The following is a 6,582-nucleotide window of genomic DNA, read 5'->3' as shown; positions in this document are numbered from 1 at the left end:
CAGAGGTGGAGAATGTGGACTCCTACAAATACCTGGGTCTGTGGCTGGACAATAAACTGGACTGGACTACACACACCGGACACCTGCACAGGAAGACCCAGAGCAGGATGTACTTCCTCAGGAGACTGCGGTCCTTCAACGTCTGCAGCAAACTACTGGGGATGTTTTACCAGTCTGTGGTTGCCAGTGTCATCTTTTACACTGTGGTGTGCTGGGGGGGCAGCATATCCAAGAAGGACACTTCCAGACTGGACAAACTGATCAGGCGGGCCGGCTCTGTGGTCGGCATGAGGCTGGACTCTCTGGTGACGGTGGCAGAGACGAGGACTCTGGACAAACTGCTGGACATCATGGACAATGCCAGCCACCCTCTGCACACCGTCATCACCAGCCAGAGAAACCTGTTCAGTTTAGACTGAGGAACTCGTTTGTGCACCAGTCTGTCACACTCTACAATGCTTCACTGGGGGGGAGGAGATAGTAGAGGCGGACTGGATACAAACAAACAAACAAACAAATCCATTCAGCAATCATCGACCACTCATGTGAAATAAAGGTATAAGTGCAATAATTAATACTGTAATAACCTACCTATCATGTGCAATAAGTCAATCACAGACCCAAACCTGTTTTGATACCGCCATACAGACTGATCTTCTTTACGCTGTCGTACTTCTTTGCTTCTTCATTGTTATTACTGTACATTGAGATTTTTTTATCATGTATATGTACATTGTACATTGTGAGATTTTTTTTTTTTTATTATGTATACCCTGTAAGCTGCTGAAAAACTTAATTTCCCCAAGGGTGCCATCCCAAAGGGATTAATAAAGCAAGTCTAAGTCTAAGTCTATGCAATTTTTAAGTCTGGTCTCGAGCTCTACGCACAAATCAGGCACGCACTGAACGCCCACTGAATCTTCAGTCCGGTTCAACATTTCCACGCACAGTCGCAGCAGCTCAGAGCTCTGACCAATCAGTAACTCTGATTTGGGAGCTGCTTGTGTGGCGTCTGCTTCAAAGAACTGAAGTGCTGAACATGATCAAAGAGAAATGAATCATTGCGGTTTGTGTCCGGTCGGGTTAATATGACACCCAGACAGACATTTAAAAGGACAGAGTTGTGACAACTAAAAATATGGAGCAACATTTTGGGGGATTTCCACCGTTTTGATTTCCTCTGAGATTCTCCCTGTTGTAGATGCAGAGGAGCTCTACTGAACGGTAAAAATACAATAGAAGAATAATCTCCTCTCTGCTACTGCGTGCATGACCGCACTGCTCAGGTGTGGATACCACCTGCTGAGCGTACGTTCATAAACCCGCGCAGACCGCACCCCACGCGGCCGTTGTGGAAGCACTCTTGAAGATTCTTCTCTCGCGCACGCGCGCATCACTCACGCACGTGGAAGTAGTCAGAGTTTTTCTGCTCGTGGAGGAGGAGAAGGCGCTCGCGAGAGTCTGATTTGTCCGCGCGGAATGTTTGATGCGTGCGCGGAAATGTCTTAATTCTGCTGGAGTTTTGACATAAATAAAACTCCACATGTGTCTCCCATTCATTCTAAGTGAGACATCCAGCTCCTCCCACACCCGGCGCGGCGTCAGAAACTCGCTTTTTGACGAGCGGCACGCTGTGAATCTGTCGCGATAGAGGGGCGGGGCGGGGCGCAAGAATCGCGTTCAGTGTGAAAGCACTTCATGGCATGAACAATAAACCAAACCATATACTTCCAGCAGCTTCAGAGCTCCTCGTCCTCCCATCTGACTGGAGGAAGGAATGAATGATATACAGAGGTACTGGACAGCCCGCCGATGTCCCACCTCCAGAGTCATATACCGCACTGTGATTGGTTCGTTCAGCTCTGCACACAGCAACTGTCATTCATATCAACCTTGCGGGCCGCACTAACAGTAATCTTTCATATTGTAATAAAGTTTGGGGTTTGATCCACAATGACAGATTAACTTAGCTAGTCACAGCCTTCAGAAATCACAGAAACTCCCGTTTGAATAAAAAGGGCAGGTTTTTATTAAGAACAAATCAAAAGCATTAAAACCGTAGATCTGGAAGCCTGCAGATTGTTCGGAGTTTCTGAACCAAGTGAAAAATAAAAGCAAATCATGCATAAAAAACACAGCAGAAGACCCTCTGCATGAGGCACAGCAAACGTGCTCAAAACACCCCTAAAAAGAGAAACTCCTGAACTTAGCAGCCTAACCGCACCCACAGGTTACACCCTCCCTTAAAACCCTCAGTCAGTAAAAGCAGTCAATATAAAAGAGATAAAAATGAATCCTGATTAAAAGGGCTACTTAACTAGCCTGAAGACGCGGGCCGCAAATCATCATCCGGCGGGCGGCAGATGGCCGCGAATTTGAGACCCCTGGTTTAGAGGGTGTTTTGTGAATATACAGGATCTATGGAGGTTTACTGAGGACCATCCAGTCCTAATCATAGTCAACATTAGGTTAGCCTGTTCCTAGTGCACGTTTGACTACAGCAGGACTGTCCTCTGGTACCAGTTTAGTTTGTAATCTTTACTGACAGATTTTCTAGGTACAGAGAGGCTGGAGGGGGTCTGGTTTGGAGACCACAGGATTCATCAATGATTTTATTCATAATGTTGACTTGATCAGGACCTTCAGCTTTAACTAGAATGGTTTTAAGGAGGTGTATAGAGAAAAGCAGATGGAGATGTTTGATGTTGAGGCTCTGCTTCTGTCAGCAGTAATGAGGTCAGAGGTCAGAGCTTTTAGTCAACAATGATCAGAATGGATGAGAATGATTCATGGAAACCAGGAATGTTCCATCAGATCAGAACAAAGTTTGTGTTTGTAGATAAATTCATCAATTCTGATGATCAGTTTGATCTGAAAGGATCAGTTCTGCTTTGATCAGACGACCACCACGACCATGAAGTATCAGAGCTCCTGCAACAAACTTCAACATGTCGGCTGTGTGGTAACAACCTGTCAGTTTATCTGATAGCAAAGGAATCCAGACGATGAGGAAGACAGACGATGAAGATTCTCCAGATGAACATCTCCATGTTTGTCCTTTTTCAGTCTTTCTTGAAGCTGAATCTCCTGACCTCAGATGACCTCTGCTGTTCCTCTCTGAAAGAAAACTGCTGGAATAAAGCAGATCGGTGACAGAACAGGAGAGTTCTGGTCCACCAGAACACACCCATGACTTTAAACCGTACCAGGATCTCTGACAGATCTGGAAGATCCAGATTCTTTCAGTTTGTGGTTTGTTGATCAAATCTCTTCCTCAAACTGTTCTGACTTGTTCACTCAGACTTTAATCTGATCTTTCTCAGCTTTGGCTGGTGGGGGGGTGACATTAATCAGGTAATATTACTATAAACTCCAACAGAATCTCTAACCAAACTCTGTTAGTTCATGTCATGGCTGCCAGTATCCTGCATCACACCATGAATATTCTCTCAGTTCACATCATGCACACACTTTTAGACTAAAGACCCACACAAAACACACATTTGTTTAATTAAAAACATAACATTTACTAATGAATGGACTTAATTATACAGTTCTTTAAAACTCCTTTCAGCGTACCAAAATGCTTCACAATAAAAGAAGAAAGTTTTAAAAAATAGACAAATTAAGAAGAAAATAAAACAATTATAAAAGCAGTTTGCAGGAAAACACTTAAAAGATAAATAAGACCACAATAAAACAAATAAAATGAGGTCTAATATGCACATTTCTTCAGGAATACTGTTCAGTAGCTGAGGGTTGTCAACAGAAACAGCAGGTTGTTTCTGTGGTGACATGGGCACCTCAAGCAGAAACTGATTAGGAGACTTTAAAATTCTGGAATTGCTGTGAAAGAGAGAACACATCACATCAACCCTGGCTTCCCTCTGTCATGGAAATTATACATTTGCTTATGTCTCGTCCTCTGAGTCTTGTTTTCTTATTGTCAGAACACCCTGACCACAATGTGTAAACATTTTGACTTCATTAGAACGTCTTGTTCATATTAGATATGGCATTTACGTTCCTGTCTGGAAGCTCCTGATTAACTGCTGATTGTATGCCATCCATCCATCCATCTTCCTCCGCTTCATCCGGGACCGGGTCGCGGGGGCAGCAGTCTAAGCAAAGATGCCCAGACTTCCCTCTCCCCGGCCACTTCCTCCAGCTCCTCTGGGGGGACCCCGAGGCGTTCCCAGGCCAGCCGAGAAACATAGTCTCTCCAGCGTGTCCTGGGTCTTCCCCGGGGCCTCCGCCCAGTGGGACATGCCCGGAACACCTCACCAGGGAGGCGTCCAGGAGGCATCCGGACCAGATGCCCGAGCCACCTCAACTGGCTTCTCTCGATGCGGAGGAGAAGCGGCTCTACTCCGAGCTCTCTCCGGGTGACCGAGCTTCTCACCCTATCTCTAAGGGAGCGTCCAGCCACCCTCCGGAGAAAACTCATTTCAGCCGCTTGTAGTCGGGATCTCGTTCTTTCGGTCACGACCCAGAGCTCATGACCATAGGTGAGTACTGGAACGAAGATCGACCGATAAATTGAGAGCTTTGCTTTCTGGCTCAGCTCTCTTTTCACCACAACGGACCGGTACAGCGACCGCATAATAGCGGACGCAGCTCCAATCCGCCTGTCGATCTCACGCTCCGATCTTCCATCACTCGTGAACAAGACCCCAAGATATTTAAACTCCTCCACCTGAGGCAGGCGCACTCCACCCACCGAGAGAGGGCAAACTACCTTTCTCCGGTCGAGAACCATGGCCTCAGACTTAGCGGTGCTGACCCTCATCCCGGCCGCTTCACACTCGGCTGCAAACCGCTCCAATGCATGCTGGAGGTCCCGGTTCGATGGAGCCAACAGGACGACATCATCTGCAAAGAGCAGAGAGGAAATCCTGTGGTCCCCAAACCAGACCCCCTCCTGATTGTATGATCACATAAAATACGAATGTCCTTCATCGCAGATCAGAGCTCTGCAGACCTCTCCTCCATGCTCGCCAGCGTGCACTTTTCTCTGCTCTGTTTAATAAACTTTCATGAAAACGTTTGACATTTCTTCATTTCATCGGATCAACGAATATTCCACCACACCTCCACTGGCTGCCTGTATGTTTCAGGGTTCAGTTTGTTTTAAATCCTTGAATGGTCTGGCCCCGCCTTAATCTCAGAGCTTCTCTCCCTACACTCCTCCCCGGTGCCTTCGGTCGGCTGATCAGCTTCTCCTGGAGGTAGCAAGGGATAAGAGGAAGTGTAGAGGAGATCCAGCCCTTTCCATCTGTACACCAAAGCTCTGGAACGCTCTGCCTTTGAGCATTCCTGATATGTCGCCTCTGTTCATAACTAAGCTTTTCTAGAAGACATTGTGAAACACATGAAACCATCAGGCTCTCCTCTGGAAGCCATCCCCCCCTCGCTTTTTTAAACATTTTCACCAGCATAGGGCAGCTGATTCTCACTGTCTGTCAACGGTTGTGGTACCTGTACCACACTGTAGTTAAAGGTCTGATCAAAAAGCCAAACCTTGACTACTCTGTTTTAGCCAACTTTAGGCCCATCTCCAGGTTACCCTTTCTCTCAAAGATTCTACAGAAAGTGGTTTACCTTCAGTTGCTGTCTTTTCTAACCGAGAACCATGTTCTAGAGAGGTTCCAGTCTGGTTTTAAACTCTTCACAGCACCGAATCTGCGCTTTTGAGGGTTTTAATGACATCTTCCGGGCAACTGATGATGGAAACTTTGCTGTCCTTCTTCTGCTGGACTTGTCCACAGCTTTTGACACTGTGGACCACAATCTCTTATTGTCCAGGTTGAAGGGTTTGGCTGGAATCTGTGGTACCGCACTCGACTGGCTTTCATCTTATTTAACTGACAGGACTGTCTGTGTGAGCATGTCGGGATCCTACTCCTCAACTGCTCCACTGTTGTTTGGGGTTCCACAGGGCTCTATTCTAGGACCACTTTTATTTTCTCTGTACCTCCTTCCTCTGGGTTCCATCCTGAGAAAACACGGAGTCTCCTTTATGCTGACGATAGTCAGATTTATCTACCAATAAGGAAAGGAGGCTCCGTTACTACATTACTGTCTTCAAGACATCAAAGACTGGATGGCCCTCAGCTTTTTAAGTTTTAATGATAAGAAAACAGAAGTGATGGTGTTTGGTCCTAGCAGCTCCTGTGACCCCTCCTTAGTGGAGCTGGGTCCTTTGACTCCTCATCTCAGACAGTCCGGGTCAAATCTGGGTTTTAAGATGGACAGTGATTTTAAACTTGATGGTCAGATCATCTCAGTGGTAAAATCCAGCTTCTTTTATCTGAGGCAGCTGGTGAAGGCCAAACCATTTTTATCTAAACATCATTTTGAGACAGTAATCCATGCTATTATCAGATCCTGGCTGGATTACTGTAACTCTCTTTATTTTGGAGTTAGCCAGTCGTCCCTCTCACGTCTCCAGCTGGTCCAGAACGCCGCAGCTCAGGTTCTGGTTGGAGCGTAAGAGGGACCACATCACCCCCATCCTGGCTACCCTTCACTGGCTGCCTGTGAACTTTAGAATTCCTTTTAAGATTATTTTATTTGTTTCTA

Source organism: Oryzias melastigma, unplaced genomic scaffold, assembly GCF_002922805.2.
Source record: "Oryzias melastigma strain HK-1 unplaced genomic scaffold, ASM292280v2 sc00378, whole genome shotgun sequence".
Classification (NCBI taxonomy): Eukaryota; Metazoa; Chordata; class Actinopteri; order Beloniformes; family Adrianichthyidae; genus Oryzias; species Oryzias melastigma.
Note: the sequence above shows the minus strand (reverse complement) of the source record.